The sequence below is a fragment of the Thalassophryne amazonica genome, chromosome 2 (assembly GCF_902500255.1).
Source record: "Thalassophryne amazonica chromosome 2, fThaAma1.1, whole genome shotgun sequence".
Classification (NCBI taxonomy): Eukaryota; Metazoa; Chordata; class Actinopteri; order Batrachoidiformes; family Batrachoididae; genus Thalassophryne; species Thalassophryne amazonica.
The window spans coordinates 71,777,028-71,799,322 of NC_047104.1; the positions used below are offsets into that span (position 1 = coordinate 71,777,028).

General features: G+C 39.9%; 1 pseudogene; it reads right to left on the bottom strand.

Moving 5' to 3' along the window:
* Positions 1-7,007: 7,007 nt before the first annotated feature.
* Positions 7,008-22,295, bottom strand: part of LOC117503750 — a 29,623-nt pseudogene continuing 14,335 nt past the window's right edge.

Below are 22,295 nucleotides of genomic sequence, written 5' to 3' on the forward strand. Positions count from 1 at the left end.
ATCTCCATAGAAACTACCCAAACAATCTTTCATACAAACTGTTTAAAGGGACATTACAGTGTTGTGGTGGAAATTACGGCAATAGTGTGGGACAACTACATTTTGTTTAAAAAATCACAACAGTTGTATGACATTGAATACCCCAATTATGTTTTGATTATTTTACTGATATTTTATTCAGAGATATTTTAAAACATTAGAAAAAACATTTCTTTACCATTCATTTTTATCATTGAAGATCAAAAGTCTGGGTGCGGGACAAGCACAAAACGGCAATATTTGCATATAATATGCTGAAAAAAGGTGAAAAAGTCATCATAGACTACTAGAGCAAATTTCTTAACACACTTTCATTGTAAAGATAACTATGAAAGTGTGAAATTTCCCCTTTTTTCTGTTTTTCATACAATATGATCAAAGGACATAATAAGTGCCCGTAGTCTAAGAATCACCCAATTATGAAAATAATATGGGAAAGACCTCACCACTGAAATGCAAAGGAGAAACTAATCAAAGATCCAAATGCAAAAGTGTAAATCTTCAGAGAACATCTCATCGAACTCTTATTGAAATTAAATATCATAAGGTTAGGGGCCAGACAGGATATCTGCACCCCGATTTGAAACACTTGGCCTAGAAATACCTTCTGCCATAACATCACTCCAAAAGCAGCCGCTCCAGCAAGGTCAAATACCAAAAATTAAACAAATAAAATAATATGAAGACTGCTTCTGTATCAGTGATGTATAAGGACTCAGAAGCGACTCGCGCAAATATCACTGGTCTTCACCTTCTGTAATGTACAACCCCATTTCCAATGAAGTTGGGACGTTCTGTAAAATGTAAATAAAACAGAATGCAACTAGAAGCACTCAGAGAGTGCAAACCTCCGCCAAGGCCATAGGGTCACTGACCCTAAAGAGATTCCCTCCTTGCACCAGTGATCTATTCAACAATTCAGTGTTACAACCAACTATGATACATACACTTTTTCTTTCCTTTATATTTGACATCCTTGACCATGAAAACATACCACTAGAACTTGGAATCACTTTTATGTCTTTATTAGTTCAAAGTTATTGTATAAAAACGATTTTTCGGTAATGGCGGTTTTCTTCTGGATCTAGCTCCATAACATTTGAATCCATAACATCAAATCTGATGACACCTTATTGAATCAGTACAGATTCAGCTACAATTTGGTGTTAGTTGTGCATCTCTAACTTCATTTGTCACCTCACACTGACACATTTTCTATTTTCCCTATATTTTTGCATATTCTGGATCACAAGATCCAGAATCTGGATCCAATCATCACCAGACTTTGTTGTTTGATAGAACATTTGACTATGTTACACCCTAATTTTTTTCAAGCCTTTCTGCCTTGTTTTTGTGGAGTTAACGAGAATGTCAAAATTCCCCCTATCCCGCAATGGTGAAGAATCCTTGAAAAAATTCCTGGATCCGGATCATGATCTGGATCACCACTAAAATTTAATCACTTGTTCTTCTTGTCATTTCCAACCACTCCACAAAATTTCATCAAAATCCGTTTAAAACTTTTTGAGTTATCCTGCTGACAAACAGACAGACAAACAACAAACGCGACCAAAAACATAACCTCCTTGGCGGAGGTAATGATTTGCAAATCCTCTTCAGTCTATATTCAATTGAAAACACCACAAAGACAAGATATTTAATGTTCAAACTGGTAAGCTTTATTGTTTTGTGCAAATATTTTCTTATTTTGAAATGGATGCCTGCAACACCTTTCAAAAAACTAACACACCCCCATACCATCACAGATGCTGGATTTGAACTTTGCGCTGGTAACATCTGGATGGTCTTTTTCCTTTTTTGTCCGGAGGACACGATGTCCATGATTTCCAAAAACAATTTAAAATGTGGACTCAGACCACAGCACACTTTTCCGTTTTGCATCTGTCCATTTGAAATGAGCTCGGGTCCAGAGAAGGCGGCGGCGTTTCTGGATGTTGTTGATGTATGGCTTTCGCTTTGCATGGTAGAGTTTTAACTTGCACTTGTAGATGTAGCAATGAACTGTGTTAACTGACAATGGTTTTCTGAAGTGTTCCTGAGTCTACGCAGTAAGATCCTTTACACAATGATGTTGGTTTTTAATGCAGTGCCGCCTGAGGGATTGAAGGTCACGGGCATTCATGTTGGTTTTCAGCCTTGCCGCTTACGTGTAGAAAGTTCTCCAGATTCTCTAAATTTTCTGATTATATTATGACTGTAGATGATGGAATCCCTTACAATTGAATATTGAGAAACATTGTTCTTAAACTGTTGGACTATTTTTTTCACGCAGTTGTTCACAAAGTGGTGATCCTCGCCCCATCTTTGCTTGTGAATGGCTGAGACTTTTGGGGATGCTCCTTTTATACCCAATCATGATACTCACCTGTTTCCAATTAACCTGTTCACCTGTGGAATGTTCCAAACAGGTGTTCTTTGAGCATTCATCAACTTTCCCAGTCTTTTGTTGCCCCTGTCCCAGCTTTTTTGAAACGTGTTACAGGCATCCATTTCAAAATGAGCAAATATTTGCACAAAAACAAAAAAAGTCTAGTTTGTGGTAATGGACGGTCTCTGAGAAATATACTTATTGGTGTAAGAAGTGCTAAGTTTAGAAAGGTCAGCCCATTTGGGAGGAGTCACTGACCCTTGAAGTGTATAAAAATGCATTGTCAGTCATTGTATTTTTGAAGCTTTCCTCACTGATTTTGCTTCCTTTTTGCCGGCAAAAAATAAAAACTGTTGCTTTGGGACTTCAATTCTGTGGACACTAGTGATGGCAATTTCGAAGCCTCATGAACCAATGAGCCACTGCAACACAACTGACTGAAAATCAACACACTGCTTCGACGCTTTTGATACAGTTTGAAGGGTGACATCTGCTGGATTGCTTTGAGAATTACCTTGAGCGAGTGCCCTGACAAATGCTTGCATTAATTCATGACTGATGTGGTTTGTTCTTGAAAAATAATAATAAAAGAAAATGTCATATGTGGGTGATTCTTTAACTACGGGCACTATTGGCCTTGTAAATGTAATTTCCACCACACCATTGCCTTACAATATAAAGCGCCTTGGGGCAACTGTTTGTTGTGATTTGGCGCTATATACATGTGCTCTGATGTCACTGTTTATCTCCATAGAAACTACCCAAACAATCTTTCATACAAACTGTTTAAAGGGACATTACAGTGTTGTGGTGGAAATTACGGCAATAGTGTGGGACAACTACATTTTGTTTAAAAAAATCACAACAGTTGTATGACATTGAATACCCCAATTATGTTTTGATTATTTTACTGATATTTTATTCAGAGATATTTTAAAACATTAGAAAAAACATTTCTTCACCATTCATTTTTATCATTGAAGATCAAAAGTCTGGGTGTGGGACAAGCACAAAACGGCAATATTTGCATATAATGATCAATCAATCAATTTTTTTTATATAGCGCCAAATCACAACAAACAGTTGCCCCAAGGCGCTTTATATTGTAAGGCAAGGCCATACAATAATTATGTAAAACCCCAACGGTCAAAACGACCCCCTGTGAGCAAGCACTTGGCGACAGTGGGAAGGAAAAACTCCCTTTTAACAGGAAGAAACCTCCAGCAAATTCAGCTCAGGGAGGGGCAGTCTTCTGCTGGGACTGGTTGGGGCTGAGGGAGAGAACCAGGAAAAAGACATGCTGTGGAGGGGAGCAGAGATCGATCACTAATGATTAAATGCAGAGTGGTGCATACAGAGCAAAAAGAGAAAGAAACAGTGCATCATGGGAACCCCCCAGCAGTCTACATCTATAGCAGCATAACTAAGGGATGGTTCAGGGTCTAGACTACTAGAACAAATTTCTTAACACACTTTCATTGTAAAGATAACTATAAAAGTGTGAAATTTCCCCTTTTTTCTGTTTTTCATACAATATGATCAAAGGACATAAGTGCCCGTAGTCTAAGAATCACCCATGTATTATTGTGTCTTTTTAATGTAATAAATAGTCCCTACAGATGCACACATAATGGTTATGAAAGCCTTTATTGTAGACTATATGTAGATTTGTGTTATCATTCCTCAAACTATATTTGGATAAAATGTGACGGGAAAAGTGATAAAGGCATGTGCTTCTGCAACTGGTGCTTATGTTACTGTAATTTGTAAATTAGAATAGAGGGGATAGGAGACGGTGATTGTGCAACTTTCAACAATTTTTATTCAAAAAAAGAATAATTTCAACAGTGCTGGACTTTAATCGGCTCCTCTTCTGCCTCACCACCTCTCCAGCTTTGGAGAACCTGCTCACAAGGCACTGATGTTGCTGCATCGACAAATATTTTTTGCCATTCTCTGTAAATTGGGATAGACTGCGACTCGTGTCGCCCAGTATTTGAGCGGTCTTCTCCTCTGGAGGTAGGCATATGTTGGGTCAAACCTTTGTAGTAAAGCCCTGAAGGCTTTGCTCTCCACTATTTTGAACGGCTGTGCATCTTCCACAACATAGTCCACCAGTGCCTCATCCAAATCAGCTTGTCTGCCTTTAATGGAAATACAGTCTGACATGCTGAGCTATTTTTGTTTATGAGTATGTTTTAATCTTAAAGAATAAATACAGGTTACATGGCCTGATTCCTGCTCCAGGAGCAGCAACAGAAGCAGCAGCCATTGTGTCTCGGGATGTTTGGACCTCAGGTGTCATTGAAGACGTATTGTTACTGTACCTCAACTCTTGAGCACAAATCAAGCACTTGACCTTTTTGGGGCTTATTAGATCAAAGTGCTCCCAAGCGATTGATCATGCTCTTTTTGTAACTGGCTCCTCCATGTCCCTTCTTCACCAGTACTCACTCTCTCACACACACACTCACCTTTCTCACACCTTTCACTTCAACAAAATCACAGCTCTTCAGTCATTCAGCTCAGTCTCTGATCTACCTATAGTCTAACCTATAACCTATGTTGATCAAGGTTGGGTAGGATTACTTTGAAAGAATACATGTGGATTACATGTATGTGTAAGGGAGGCCAACAGGTGTCACTGTGCTGATGTAGTTAGTAAACCTCACTCCCAACAGCTCAAAAGGATTCTCTGGTCACAAGGCCAGAGCCCTGGGTTTTAGCCTTCTGGTTAGAGAGTCCGACTTCCATGCCGAGGATTGTGAGTTCGCGTCCCGAGGGGAGCGCATGGGCGGAGTCATAACAACACAATGCAGAGTGCAGCCGCTACATATGTATGTAAATACATTTGGATTACTTGTAATCTGATTACTTTTGGATTACATTTCAAAGTAATCCTACCCAACCCTGATGATGATGTACTGTGTGAATGTTGTGTATGAATGGATGCCTGTTGTGTATGGTGTGTGTCTCTATGTTAGATCCTATGTGTATGTAGCTAACTATACTAAATAAACTCTAAACTAGACCTAAATAAAAACTAATGCTTTCCTTGGCTTCGATTCACATGGTATTTGGCAATAACAGTGTTGCTAGCAATCTCCTCCTCTCAAAAACCCACAGTTTGAGCTGTGATTCAGATCTCATTTAAATACTTGGTGGGTCGTATTGAAACGCCCAGATTACGCGAAGCTCGACACGTGGTGTGACGTAACGAGGCCTCGCTCGAAGTGATCACATGATGGGGGCGTGCTCGAAACGCTGCTCACTGACACTTCTGGTTCAAAAAGGTCGATGCTGTGTCGAACAGACTGACTCAAGCTTAACATCACTAGTGGACACCTTTAAGGAAATGATTTCATGATTATGAAGCTAAAATACTTAGACTCATGTCTGGTCTCACATGGCCTACTGCCTAATAAGTAAAATCTTCACGTGCATAACAAGCTTTCAAACCGCATCATATGAGCCTATGCGTAGTTATATTAACAAAATTAGTGTACCAAGAGGCTATGGCTTCACATTTTCAGTCCATTTCATATAATCAATAACATTTGTAGGTGAATTGTATGGTGGCCCTGAAGTGCAAAACAACAGCAAATTGCACAGCACAACAGCAAATCGCACAACACAACAGCAAAAGAGAAACGACAACAACATTAACCAAACAGAAAAGGTAGGTACCTTTGGGCAACACGAATCGTCGCTGATTGGACGGTGGTCCATCCTGTCCTGTGAACTGGAAGACCATACTCAGGCAACAGAACAAACGAACATGCCGCGATGTATTGCCAAAACTGTGGCAAAGAGTTTGAGGAAAAACAAACTTCTGCAGTGATTGTGGGAAAAGGCTAAAGAAGATGGTGACGACACTCACGCGCGACCTTCAAGTTTAAGAACACGTACCTTTTCACTTGCGGCGCCCAGATTTTGAAAACATGTAAACCTTCTGGTTCACAAGACAGGACGGACCACCATCCAATCAGTGACGATTCGTGTCACCCGAAGGTACCTACCTTTTCCGTTTTGGTTAATGTTGTTGTCGTTTCTCTTTTGCTATTGTGCTGTGCGATTTGCTGTTGTGTTTTTTTGATTTGCTGTTGTGCTGTGCGATTTGCTGTTGTGTTTTGCACTTCAGGGCCACCGTAGTACCTGTAGAATGATCATACGACAAATGAGAATAGATCTACAGTTTTCTTAATTTAAACAGCTACTTATTGGACAGAAAGTTCAGCAATTATATCCCAACATAGTTTAATGTGCTTATTTCAGCTATAAAGTCATGATAGGCAGTGTGCACACTCTGAGTAGCCTTCTCCATTAAGCTGAGCTGCCAGCGTGCAGGCAGTGACAAACTGTGCAGTTACACAAAATCAAAATGGTAGCCAGATCACACGATAATGTACAAATCTGCCGTTCCTGTCTGTGAGGAGTTGCAGTGTGCTTTGTTTGTAAATGCATTCAAGTAATTTGACTAAGAAAGTAAATATCTAGCTTCAGATTTCCTGACTAGCTGTTGTCACTAAACATCAAGAAGACAAACACGCCATCTGCCTGTCTAAACATTAAATGGAGTTTAAAGGTGTTTTGATAAAAGCAGCTGTTCATTAATACCTACTTGAGGGATGACGTAGTGAAGCAGGTCTTCAACTATACCCTCATCTACAAAACTGGCCATCTCAAAATGAATGCCAATCTGAGTAGACGAGGAAAGGAGGGCAGCTAGTTGGGAGAGGAGAGCCTCACGTTCACCTGAAATAATAAAGGAAATAAAAGATAAAAATAAAACGAAAAGGCAGAAAGAGAGGGGTGACCAAAATAATATATTATGTATATTATGTATGTATTGTGTGTGTATAAAAAAAGCAAGAGAAAGAAAAGAGAAACATAAAAATGTTACGAAAATGCACATGGAGGAAGAGTTACAAACAGGGCCAGTGTCGCAGACCGAATAGTCCCCTCTAAAAAGTGGTCCCCCCCCTGCCTTCACTGCGCATGCTTCATTTCGGACCACAGCGACACATCTGAGACGGAGTCTCTTCACCCAAAGCAATCAAATGGATTAATGGGATTATTAACCGTCAGATGACAAGGTAAAACCTCTCATTCTAAAGTCAGTTTTAAGCAGAAACGAGGCGATAATCAGAGAATCGCGACTGATGCTCCGAATGACGTAGGCACCACAGCAGCACGTCAGACTCTGACGTGCTGCTGTGTGCTCTGATCACTTCCACGGTCTTTATTATGAAATGCTGAATTTATGTGGAAATGATTGTTGTACAAAAGCTTCACATATTTGTCGCTGGGATAGATGATGACTGGAGTGCAGTTTGAAGCAGAAATGAGGTGATAATCGGTGGGCCGCTGCTGACTAGAGCTGTCACAAACGACTATTTTCATAGTGAACGATTATTTTTGCAATAGTCGACTAGTCAGATCATACGTAAATTGCAGCTTATCACATTTTATCGATATCAATACCATTATCGATTCAGCTTATCAATCCGATTCCTTTATCGATGCCTCCTGTGAATTTTCTGTGTGCTACAAGTAGGCTATACAGGTTTTCTATGTCAACAACATTTTATTGAGTCTTAAAGTAAATAAATATGAAACTGGTCACTGGATCCTTGATCTCTGGACATAAATAAACTCTACATGGTGGATCCTTGATCTCTGGACATAGATAGAAAAAAATCTGTAGTTTCTGTCCAAAGCATTTCCTTCCAGACATTAACAGCATGGATGTCACTCCATATGTCTGAGCTGAGCGTAGCTGGCTGCTGGAGTATGCAGCCATGCAGCCAGGACGTCTCATTTTGGGAGGGGAAAAAAAAACATTTTGATCGACTGCAGTTTGTTTGTATTACAACCTTTGGAAAGATGTGTCATTTGATTTAAACGGTGATTCACTCTGAAGTTCTTAATTTCGAGTGGACTCTATCTTTCTAACTTGACTCGGCGGCGCAGCATTTGGAGCAACAGTACGGAGGACGATTCTCGTTTCTTTCTCGCAACAAGACAGGAGTCCCAGTTAGTCACTTTAATCCGCACAAAAGTGACTTACGACTGACATATTTTAATGGCTTTGAGAGGGAATAAGAAACGGAGTTGTCGCTTCTGAAGAGGACCAAAGCAAATATCCAACGAAGCAGGGAATCAAAGCACTGCTTCATTGGTTCAAGGTTCAACTCAAATGACTTGTCAACTACTAAATTAGTTGTTGACGGTTTCAATAGTCGACATAGTCATGACAAGTCGACTAGTCATGGCAGCCCTACTGCTGATGTTCAGAAATCACACTGCTATGGTCTGAAATGACGCATACGCAGTAAAGGCAGGGCGGACCAATTTTTAGGGGGGACCATTTGGTCAGCAACATCGGGTCATGGTGGCAGTAGACCCAGTAGCTCACACTGCTCTATCCTTAGTGAAGTCCTCTAACTCTTCCTGGGGGATCCCGAGGCATTCCCAGGCCAGCTGGGAAACATAATCTCTCCAGCAGCAGCCCCCCCCCCATTTTATTTACTTGTTCTTTTTTTTTTTCATTTGTTTTTTATTTATTTATTTTTTATTTTTTTATGGGGACCACAACCCCAGATCTACTTTTCTCAACTTCCATGCAACATTACAAAGGCATGTCAAGTATAACAGCCCAACAACATCCAGAAACTTCAACATCTCTGGGCAAATATTGTCTGCTCATCGCCAGAAACAGCAGACAATGACACCATGCGTTGGAGGACAAATAAATAATAATATCAAAACTAATTTGTTACAAAACTGCAGGTCTGTAAACCATTAGTTTCTTTAATGATGAATGAAAAGGCGCACACAATGGAATAAACGGTAATGTAAAGTGACCCAAGCTGTACCTGACTGGAAGGGGAAGTTGTCCATCATTTGCAGACCTCCCACCACCAACAGTTGTGGTTTGAAATCTTTGAGTTTCCTGGCAAAATCTTCCATGGAAGCGAGGTAGGGATTATGAGCATCACTGTGGATAATATACCTACACAGCACATAAAGAGAAGTTTACAGTTTAAAACCAACATACAACACATTTATGTCCATAATGGCCCGTTTCTTCAGAAATGGACCATTATAATATTATTTTGTGTGTGATAAAAGAAAATGTTACTAAAACAGCTTTCTTTATTGGTTTACAGGCTCTTTGTCTTGCCAGGCAGCATTTTGGAGTGAAAAATGCATGATCTGGGGGGTTTTGACTTCAGGGTGTATGCACAGGGGGGTTAGACTAGATCAAACAATTACCATAACATTTATTTATAGAACACTTTACAACACCACTGGTATCCAAAACACTTAACATTAAAACACAAATTCCACAAAAATAAACACATATACAATAAATTTTAAACGGCACGTAAAAACAGAACATGTCACCTCCCCACTAGGTGTTAAAAGCCACTTAAATAAATAAGTCTTAGATTTAAAAAAGTGCTAGGTCATGATAGTATGTAATTCAAGAGGTAGCATTGTTCCACAGTCTGGAGCCAGCTACTGCGAAGCATGATCACCCCGCGTTTTATATCTTGACCTTGGAACATCTAAGTAAAGCTGGCCAGAGACTCGTAATGTCCTATTTACAGTGCAAAGTAAAATTTCAGACAAGTAGGGAGGTGCAAGGCCATAATAGCTTTACAAACAAACATTAAAATCTTAAAATCAATTCTAAAATGAACTGGAAGCCAGTGGAGTGAATACAGGATGGGCATAATATGCTCACGTCTAAAAGCAGCAGCATTCTGCACCAACTGGAGACATGCAAGAGAAGACTGATTAATGCCAGAATAAAGTGCCTTAAAATAATCAAGTCTGGAGCTGATGAAAGCATGAATGGCCGTCTCAAGATCACGTCTACTGAGGAAGTGCTTTATTTTAGCCAAAAGAAAAAATTTGGTTTGACAACAGAGTTTATCTGTTGATCAAACCGCAAACATCTGTCAAATATCACTCACAAATTCTTGACAGCTGGTTTTACATAATTAGCCAGGGCACCAAAATTTGCTGTTACCACATTTGGTATGCCAGAGTGCTCAAACACCATGATCTCAGTTTTACTATCATTCGGTAAAGGAAGTTTTGGGACAGCCACTGCTTTACATCGCGAATACAATTAAATAATGATGACAAAGCATCACTCCCATTAGTCCTCATAAGCAGATAGATTTGCAGATCATCCGCATAGCAATGAAGGACAGGTTGTGCTGTGTTATAATAGACCCCAATGGCAGAATGTACAAACAAAATAGAATAGGCCCAAGAACAGAACCCTGCGGCACTCCACAACACAGTGGAGCAGTTGATGAGGAGAGGTCCCCAATCATAACAGAAAAGCTCCTTTCAGCCAAATATGATCTAAACCACAAGTGCAGCACCCTGAATGCCAATAAAATGTTATAACCAGGAAACAAGTACTGTGTGATCCACAGTATCAAAGGCTGCTGTGAGGTCCAACAGAACCAGCACAGCAGGATTCCCTGCATCCACCAACAAAGTGATGTCATCAGGAACTTTTAAATGTGCCAACTCAGTGCTGTGTCGTGATCTGAACCCAAATTGGAATTTTTCAAGGATGTGATTGTCTTCTAAAAATGACTAACTGTATAAAGACAACCTTTTCTAGATCATTTGGTCAATGATTTGTCTTTTTCCTTGTTCATAATAACCTTCCCCATATTTTTAAAGGGGATAATACACTGCAACGTTTAATTATACGAAATAGTACCACCCCCTATTTACAGTATTAACACTGGTTCTTAAACCTGTGCACCACAAATACCTATGTGAGTGCAGCCACAGAGGAACACAGACTTACATTTTTCACAAATCACTACTTTATCCATATGGCAGTTTTCTGTAAACAGACATTGTAAATAGTACACTTGTAAATAAGTTCACTCCAGCCAGTCACAATAATTAAATCAACTTATTGTATGATATATGAAGATGACCTTGATAATTTCTTCGAATTTCAGAGCATACTGCTGTTAACTACTGGCTGTTCATTTGCTCTCTTTGACAGAGTTTCAGTATGAGCAGCACTTCTGTAGCTTCTCCACATACGTGCACACTCCCATGCAAAGCGCTGAGTATCAGGCGAGTTAACATGAATGAGACGGTAATTTGACCATTTAAAGCCCCGTTGTTCATTTAATTGCAATTTCTTTTTCAACTGCTAGAGAGTTCTTTATATTAATAGTTTAACGTGGTTTTTTAATTATTGTTTTGGATATTAAACATTTTTTCCACATTCCAATGTCTGAATATTAGTAAGAATTTATAACAAAATTTGAAAGGGTGTACTAGCATCATCAATGCCACAAAAGAGCTTTAAAATGAAAATAAATTTTTAGCAATTATTTTTGGGGAAAATATATCATCCATCAACAACAGTTATTGTTACGGGCCTATTACCTTCTCCCTCACATTATCAGGGCGTGGCACAAACCGGGTGGACACACGTGCAAACTCTCCCAGCACGTGCGGTCAGAATTAGCTTTAACTGTAGAAACAGGCATTCGGTACACAGGTGGTCCAGGAGTGACGGCAAAGGTACAAACAGACGTGAGGCTGAAGCTTGGTCCAAAAAAACAGGCTGAGGTCAAAAAACACGGCATGGAGGTATTCAGAGGCAAAGAGAAGTACAAGGTCGAGGGCAAAACAAGGTCAGATACCGGCAGGCAGATCAAGACAGGATGTGAGGGCTGGAAAGTGAAATACATTCAGCAATCTGGCAGTGAGAGCTTAAATAACTGGTGGTGCAATTAGGGGAACAAGACATAGGTGTCAGTGAAAGATCTGGAAGGGGGTGTGACAAAGATTATGCATGGTGCAAGATAGTGAAGGCAAGAAAATGCAGAGTGGAGTGAAGAAAGAGACAAAGACACGTGAGCAGGTGCAAGAGTGGAAGTGGATGAAAACACAGAGCAGAAAGAAACAAAGTGAGAAACAATGGCAGGTGCAGTGATGTGGAGTGGGAACACATGATTCAAAACCTGAAGACAGAATATAAAACAGCTATGAGCTGGACCAGGGCAGAGCATGAACATGAGAACTAAAAGTGGACCAAAATATAATAAGTACAAACGCAAGAGTACATGAGAACTGAAAACAAAACCTGACATTATAGCATAACTGAAATAACAAATGAAATGAGCAAAATAATCAAGTGATTGACCAAAACTAGAACAGAACAATGGCTAAAGTATGAAAAGTAACAAAGCAAGACAGAACAGAATAAACATATCCGTTGACTACAGAATAGTGCATAAATAAAAGGAACTAACTGATAAGCAATAAATAACAAACGGAACATAATCAGATGACAATCTCTTGAAGGCAAATAATAACCAAAACCTGTGAGTAAAGCATAATACAAAAATGTGAAACAGAACCAAATTAAGACTGGAGTGACCAAGAGTGAACAAATACAAGGATAACAGAAACAAAACCAATGATAACATGAACATGACAAGACATGGATAAAACACAGAAGGCTCAGAATACAAACGTGGATACAGATGGCCCTAAAGGCCCGGATCATGACACACGTTCCAAGCAGCCACATAATGTTCCTACCTGTTGGCTCTACGTGATGTTAGTGTCCCCATTTAGTGCCAGATGGATACTCTAGGATCAAATGAATGTCTGGTTCTTCTACTACATTACCTGCCACTGAAAAGATAAAAGATGAGGTACATATGAGAGCTAACGGGATTACAAAATTAAGAGAGGGATGAGAGTGAATCACTATGTTAACAGGAGGAATACAGTAAGGAATACAGGAATACAGTAAGACGTGATCGAAAAGATACAGGGATCACAAATGACAGTCAACTAGGGCAAGTTTATTGTGACCACAGTTACTTTGATAAAGTAATCAAATTACTGATTACTGATTACTCCTTGAAAAAGTAACTTAGTTACTTTACTGATTACTCAATTGTAAAAGTAACTAAGTTAGATTACTAGTTACTTTTTTTAGTTACTTTCCCCAGCTGCCGACAACAACCCTCTGCCACCTCAACATGACAATGATACCTGTTTTGCCAAAACTCACTTTATAGTCACCCTTTCTTGACTTCAATGAAAATAATACTTGTTTTATAAAAAGTAAAATAATCTTTCTTGACCTCATATTTAACTGTTGACAGCACTGTATCAGTAAAACTTGCAATTTCTAACCTACATTGTTTATAAATGTAACTATTAAATTCTAACATTTTTCTAACATTTAAATCCTCTATAAACATTTTACTTGTCAAAATTATTATTATTTTAAGTAGTATTAGTAGTTGTAAAAAAAACGGCTTCAAAACTGGACCTTTAATCTAGGGGTGTTGTGGTGGTGGTGGGGCACATCCCTGCCCCACGCCCCCATTCCATCTAGATTCGCCCCTGCTTTGGCGTTTGAGCACAAAGAATGGATAATATTTATTTATGCAGAAAACATGACCAGATTTACAGGTAAGAAAGTTTTATTGTGTTTTCACATCATGTGGTCCTCAGAGAGAGAGTTTAGGTGCATTTGAGTGGAAAATAGTGTTAGTTGTTGACAGCGTCGCGGAGGATCAGCTGTTTTTAACAAGACGATACGGAGCGGCTCAGCTCAGAATTCTAAATAAAGGAGGAAATAAAGCATAAAAATGACTTTGTAAAGCTCAGTGCAGGTGTGCTGTTTTCACCGCGCTTTAAGAGGTGGGGACGAGTCGTAGCTGATGAAAAGCTCACAGCTTGCTTAAAGTGTGTAGTTCAGTCGAGCCCCCCCTTACCAAAAAATAGTACTTATAAGTATATAAAAAGTAAACTAGAAGTATACTTGAAACATACTTGCATATACTACTTTGTGGTAAGGGCCGACCCACTGCCCACGGACCAAGTTTAATGCTGCGACCCACAATGCAAAAATAATAGTAACGCACAGTGACTTGGAGAAGTAACTTTAATCTGATTGCTCATTTGGAAAGATTAACGCGTTAGATTACTCGTTACAAAAAAAAAAAAGTGGTTAGAGTAACGTGTTACCGGCATCACTGATTGTGACACTGTCTTAGAGAAAAAAAAAACCCTATACACATACATATACATACATACATATACATACATACATACACACCTGTAATGTGCTGAGGCAAGACATCCGTCAGATCAGGGCTGAAGCTTCCTGCAAGCAACACATCACATCCCTCATTTGCCAGGCGGCTCGCTATTACCGGGGCATTGCCACTACTGCCCACCTGTTACCAGGTATGTCACGAGATGCTTCAACCAGCTCACTAAACAGGGTATCATTTATCATAAAACGCCTGCAACAGAGGAAAAAAAAGTAAGATTTTAAGATTGTGTTATGGCATCAGAATTTGTACCCATATCATCCGGTAACATGAGTTTAAACCTAGCGTGCCCAACCAGTCAATTGCAAGCTGACTTCCAGTCAATTGTGAGTGTACAATCCAAAACCGAATTCGAATGGCAATTCCATCTGCCTTATCTGCAGTGCAAACGTGGCATTACCGAAGAAAGGGAATTTGGAGTGGCATTTTTAGATGATCCACAAGAGCTACAATGCTAGTTTCCCAGCTAAATCACCTCTTCATGTCAGAAAACTGCAGGAATTGAAAAGCCAGCTAGCAGTGCAAAAGGCCGTTTTTACCCGGCCAAATACTACAAGTAAGGCTGCAAGCATAGCTTCTTATTGTGTCAGCCGTGTTCTTGTAAAAGGAAAGAAATCTTTCAAGCATGGTGAGACTGTGAAAAAAGCGTTCATGGAAGTTGCAGATGTGCTATTTGCCGAATTTAAAAATCGAAAGGAGATTGTGTCTGCTATTCAGGATGTGCAGCTCTCAAGAAATTCTGTTACATGACAATGCGAGGGAATGGTGGAGGATACTGAACGGCAACTGAGGAATCAGAGACATGAGTGTTTTTCTCTGCAATTCGATGAATCCACTGATACTGTGGCTCAGCTATGTGTTTTTATTAGAAGGGTTTTTGACAACATGAAAGTAAAAGAAGAGCTGCTGACCATTTTGCCTTTGAAAGGGCACACGAGAGACACATTTTTCAAGCAGAATGCAACAGTGTGATCTACGGATCTTTCCACACATGGACACAGAACTTAAATATCAGGGCAAAGACTGTGCAGAGCTTGAGAGTGCATGTTATGTTGAGCAAGTACGGAACATCTTGTCAGAATATGGCAGGCGCTTTACTGACTTTGCTTCCACTGAGTCTCACTTTTCTCTGTTTTCCATTTGGGGAAAATATTGGACGATATAATGTCCAAAATAGCATCAAATACAACCTCAACCTGGATAGCTGTACTGTTGAGAATGAGATCCTCACACTCAAAAATGATACTGAGGTGAAATCCAGAGCAACACCTGCCATAAATGTCCAATTCTGGAATGTAATGCAGAAAGAGAAATACCCCAACCTTAGACAAACTGCACAGAATTTGACTGCACTTTTTGGAACTTATTTGTGTGAATCTGCCTTTTCACACATGAAAATCAAGTCAAAATACAGATCCACCATGACAGATGACCACCTTGTGGCCGGCACTCGGCTCCCACTGTCCAGATTACAAGAGACTAGCTGCCTCCTCTCAGTGACAGAAGTCCCACTAAGGTAGGGAACAACCTTTCCAACTTGAATTAAGGATTGTATTATTTGAGTCGTTTGTTGTTGTGTTGTTACGGGCCAGTCCTTGGTCTACTTGGGCTTATTCTTTGCACCATGCACATTTACTTCAATAATGTATTATTACTGTTAAAACTTTATATTTGTGCCAGAAAATTGTGTCATTATATTGGTGCACAATAAATTGCGTCTACGCTATGGTCTTCAATATGGTTTGGTAGATCTCAATACACTGTCAACTTTAAAACTAGATCTCAGCTCAAAAAAGGTTGGGCACCCCTGCTTTAAACAATACAGATAAAAAAAGTTTTCAATCACATCATGATCGGGGGTAAATATGGTCATGGAAAATTATACACTTAAAAAGGAATCATTATGAAAATAGGCTCTAACCTAATTTACAGTCAGTAAGACACATTAAACAGAAAGAACCAGAACCCAGAAGGGAATAATCAAACTGTTATGGCATATGCATGGATATCCAAGAGCAGCATCTTTGTCTCGCTTCACACTCATCTGTTGTTCACATGACTTTTTGCATTCTGTTGCTCCTGCTAGTCAAGTGTGGGAGCATTCCGTGGTGTCGCACTTCGCTACATAGTCACACCATGGATTCATCCCATATCGGATGGCAACCACACAGGCTCTTGATGTCATTTATACGAAGGTCGGCTGAAAAGGTCTGCCTCTTACATGATTATTTAAGTGAGTGAGATACACACATATCTGCTTTAAGCCTGAAATGTTCTCCATCAGGCTGTGTCATTACTGTTCCATGTCGCCCCCTTTCCTTTACGCACACTTACACCAAAGCTGGCTACAATTTTCCACCCAGTCAGTGCAGAAATCGGGGTTCGGTTTCACAAAAGCAGTCTAATCTTTCAGTCTACTAAACTTACTTAGTCAACTAAGGTTAGTCGCCCAACATTATCCATCTAATCTCCGTTTCATATAGACCACTAAACCGTTAGGCTGCTGAAACCTCCCACAGGTGTAAAACCTCAGCGCAATCAAAACAGAAGGACTGGCAGGGCATTGTCCCTCCTCATTTGGTGGTTGATGGCTGGAGCCATCATGTGCACGATGAAGATGATTGTAGGCAGACGGAAGCGGTATCGATGCTGAACCTCTGCATCCGTAAACATCTCCAATGGATTACTCAGGTCCCGAACACCCGCTCCCACCGCAAGGGTGTCTTTCCTTCCTGCTCCATCAAGTGGTGGTACAGTAGTGTTCAGAATAATAGTAGTGCTATGTGACTAAAAAGATTAATCCAGGTTTTGAGTATATTTCTTATTGTTACATGGGAAACAAGGTACCAGTAGATTCTCACAAATCCAACAAGACCAAGCATTCATGATATGCACACTCAACGCTATGAAATTGGGCTATTAGTAAAAAAAAAAGTAGAAAAGGGGGTGTTCACAATAATAGTAGCATCTGCTGTTGACGCTACTAACTCAAAACGATTATGTTCAAACTGCTTTTTTAGCAATCCTGTGAATCACTAAACTAGTATTTAGTTGTATAACCACAGTTTTTCATGATTTCTTCACATCTGCAAGGCATTAATTTTGTTGGTTTGGAACCAAGATTTTGCTTGTTTACTAGTGTGCTTGGGGTCATTGTCTTGTTGAAACACCCATTTCAAGGACATGTCCTCTTCAGCATAAGGCAACATGACCTCTTCAAGTATTTTGACATATCCAAACTGATCCATGATACCTGGTATGCGATATATAGGCCCAACACCATAGTAGGAGAAACATGCCCATATCATGATGCTTGCACCACCATACTTCACTGTCTTCACTGTGAACTGTGGCTTCAATTCAGAGCTTGGGGGTCATCTCACAAACTGTCTGCGGCCCTTGGACCCAAAAAGAACAATTTTACTCTCATCAGTCCACAAAATATTCCTCTGTTTCTCTTTAGGCCAGCTGATGTGTTCTTTGGCAAATTGTAGCCTCTTCTGCATGTCTTTTATTTAACAGAGGGACTTCTGGCAAATAAATTAGCTTCACACAGGTGTCTTCTAACTGTCACAACACTTACAGATCTTTGATCATCCTGGAGCTGATCAATGGGTGGGCTTTTGCCATTTTGGTTATTCTTCTATCCATTTTGATGGTTGTTTTCCATTTTCTTCCACACGTCTGTTTTTTTTTGTTCATTTTAAAGCATTGGAGATCATTGTAGATGAACAGCCTATAAGTTTTTGTTTAATCAAACTACGCTGTTCTTCTGAACAATGTCTTGAACGTCCCATTTTCCTCAGGCTTTCAAAGAGAAAAGCATGTTCAACAGGTGCTGGCTTCATCCTTAAATAGGGGACACCTGATTCACACCTGTTTGTTCCACAAAATTGATGAACTCACTGACTTGAATGTCACACTACTATTATTGTGAACACCCCCTTTTCTACTTTTTTTTTTTTACTAACAGCCCAATTTCATAGCCTTAAGAGTGTGCATATCATGAATGCTTGGTCTTGTTGGATTTGTGAGAATCTACTGAATCTACTGGCACCTTGTTTCCCATGTAACAATAAGAAATATACTCAAAACCTGGATTAATCTTTTTAGTCACACAGCACTACTATTATTCTGAACACTATTGTACATGATAACTACCATTTTTGAGGTAAGACACTAAAGTTTGTTGACTAAAATAGGTTAGCCTCCTCCGTAGCAGGCTAAAAACTTGAGTCGGCTAATGGGAAACTTTAACCAACTAAGTGCTTTGTGCAATGACTACATGGGTTTAGTAGGCTAAACAAGATTAGACCGCTTTTATGAAACCAGGCCAAGGTGTGTTCTCTAAGTACCAGCAACACACAGCTGCTTGCAAGTCTGCATGATTAGTGTAATAGCATCCCTTCAGGGGTTCTTTCAGCTTGGCAAAACGGAAAAAAGTCAAAGGGAGTGACATTCGGACTGCACGGCAGGTGTGGTGAAATGTGCGCCGTTGCAATGCATCCTGTATTTGTCCACTCGTGTGTGAGTGAGTGAGTGAGTGAGTGAGTGAGTGAGTGAGAGAGAGACAAAGAACAAGCATCATCATGCTGGCAAACTGCATCTTTTCATTTTTCAAGGACGCACCCGTTTCAAGCAAGCATGCATGTAGCTTTTGCAAAGTGTTCACATATCAGACCAAGTTGATAGCACTGTCCTGTTTTGAAAATTCTGTGGACTACACCATTGCATCTGCACTTGATGCTACGCATCTGTGGCCATTGTGGGGTGCCCCTACGGGCCTGGTCATGCAGGCTCATCGTAGCTATATTTTCACCCAACAAACTCCTTGCCCACCTCCTGACTTCCACACCGGTGTCGCTATAGACACTCATTTGTAGACTGTCCACAGGTGCACAACCCTCTGCTGTGAGGAGTTCAACAACAGCATGTTTCAAACACACGTCACCTTTTTTTTTTTCCTAAACGGACTACTGTGCACATGCGTTACATTGAAGGCAATTCTGTGCATACCTGAAATTGCAAACAAAAAGACTCTGATGTAATGAGAGTTGATAGTTTTCTATATATTGTCAATATTATTATCAAATATTAATGTCTTTGTCTTTACTTTGATGCCTTTACTTTGATGAACTGCCTTTCATCTTGTTTTGATTCTGTTCTCTGTTTTCCATATATACATATATGCATGTGTAAGAGTTCATGCACCATTATTCTTCTAAATAATCACTCATTGTTAAAACAGTAATATAAACTGAACTGTTGAAGTAACATTTGTTCTTTTGCTTAATGAATGCGCAGACTGTTTTGCTAAAGCTATGTTTTTGCTGAACACAGATTACAACTGCTCCCATAAGAAAAGTAACATTTGTTGGTGAATGAATGCGCAGACAGTTTTGCTAGAGCTATGTTTTTGTCGAGCACAGATTAATATTTCGGCACTGAGCAGACAATAACACAGCCTATACACTAGTTCGAGGCTGGCGCTGTAATGTCTCAATTTGAAGAACAATTACTATCTGTCTGAGCAACACTGCAGGGCGCCTACCAGGTGCGAAGTGATACAAGTATGAATTGACTGAAGAAACGCAGCTGTGCCTTGTATATCGTTTTGTAATATGTCTGTGTGCAATAAATACAGGAGCAGAGTGGGCGGGCCCTTTAGAGCTGACTGACGGACAGCGATGAGGGGTCACGCTGGCTCTCCCTGATCAAGAAATGAAATTCAGTCTCCAGCGTGATCATTCTTTGTGTTTAGTTAACTGAGTTGCTTTTTTACAGATTTCAACTCTGACATAGTCAACAAGTAAATCAGACACAGATACACTTCTAATGAAAATTTGAGAGAAATCCTTGAAGGTCAGGGCCCATATCCATGAAGCAGCTCAAAGCCCTCTCAGACAGCTAACTTAGCCTAAAAATTCCTGACAAGGAATCTTAGCCAAAGAGAGATCCAAGAGGCGTCTGAGAGCAAGTCTGAGCAAAGAGGAGACAGAAACTTTTATCTTTGTGAGGAGGCGGGGTTGACCCCGTTGCTAGGTATGACGCAGTCCTCTAAGAACTGTGACTGGGTGTCACAGAAAGGGAAGGAGGAATTAAAAAACAAAAAACAAATGCACTCTGAGCTCCTAGTCATGAATGGACAGTAAAATCAACTGATCATATAACCTGACCTGCATTAAGCAATGTCAAATGTGCAACCGTGAAAATTAATGTCACGATGATGATACTCAGCAAAATTAAACTTTAGCAATCACCGGGCCGATCGCGAAACTGTAAAGTGTTGTGCGCAATGCATTATGGAGAATATATACGGAAAATATCTCTGCTTCCTCTCTGTCTTTTCTGACATTTCTCTGCTTAAGACACTGTTAGGCTTCTTAAAGTTCTCTTCCTACCTTACCATTTGGCACCTTATGAGCTCTCTTAAGGTCCTAAGGTGCTTTGCGGACAACTTTCATTTTACCAAGGGAAAATTCTAAGAAAATGTCTAATAATTGGAGGAATTCTAAGATTTTCCTTAGACTAATGTCATTAGGAGCTATTTTTAGTTTTAGGCTGCTTCGTCGATACGGGCACAGGAGCTTAGTCTTGATCAAAGAAAATAGCAAACTCAAGACACTATTCCTCCCTCAGCTTCTCAATTACAATTTAAAAATATGAGTTGAAAAGAAAAACTTATTTGATTATTCATCATCACAAATGCACATATCCACTTTTTTAGTTAGTTGTCTTTGTTCAGCTAGTTCCAAAAAATGAACACCAGAACAGAACAAACCAAAGACAAAACGGAAGAGAAGTTGAACAACATGAATTTGTTGTGATTTTTTGGACAGCTGTCACACACATTAAACATTAACATAGACAAAAGTACCACATTAGCAATGCCCAAAGAAAGGAGGGTGAAAACCCTGAGCTTTGATGTGGTCAATACTGTGAGAAAGAAAAATCTGTACATATGTGGTTGTTCCTTATAAATAAACCCATCTTCACCAACGTTGGAGTATAGTTGTATTTGTTAAACATGGAAAATAAGTGTAAACCCTGCTTTAAATGAGCTCCTGGCTGGCTTGAGGAAATACAAATGGCTGCTCATCTTTCGGTTGTAACTTGACACAGACCACACACACCACCTACTCTGCGGCAGCTCCTGGTGCAAAGAAGTAAGCAAAACTCTGGCCAGCTGCTCTGCATTTTCTAAGTAGTCATGATGAAGGGGTTGGTCTGTCTGGGGCAGGTTGATCTTTTGAGCAGCGACACCCCGTCCACTATCAGGTCCACACAACCTCCAAAACCTGTGATGACATAAAGAGGCACCATTCAGCTTCTAAAGACATCTACTTTTAACATCTGAAAATGACCTGCTCAAAACCAAAAGACACATCACACCGAGTTGACATATGGTCACCACTATGCATGCATTCCTTGGTACCATTGGTTAAATTATCAAAACAAATATGGCTCCTGGTGTGTTTCTCACCTGAACCAGAGAACACCAGCACGTTGTGCCACAGCAAGACAATTAAGGTTATTTAAAAGCTGGAAGAGTCACAGGGCCTCATTCTGTCACCTCAGCGTTTATCACAGACGACATCAGTCGACTCTTCAGCATTCTGCATGTAATGAAAATAAATCCCATGATCCACCAAGACAAAAATAAAAATTTAAAAATGTTAAATTACTCTGTTGGCCTCCATGTGGAGTGGAGAGGCCGCACAACC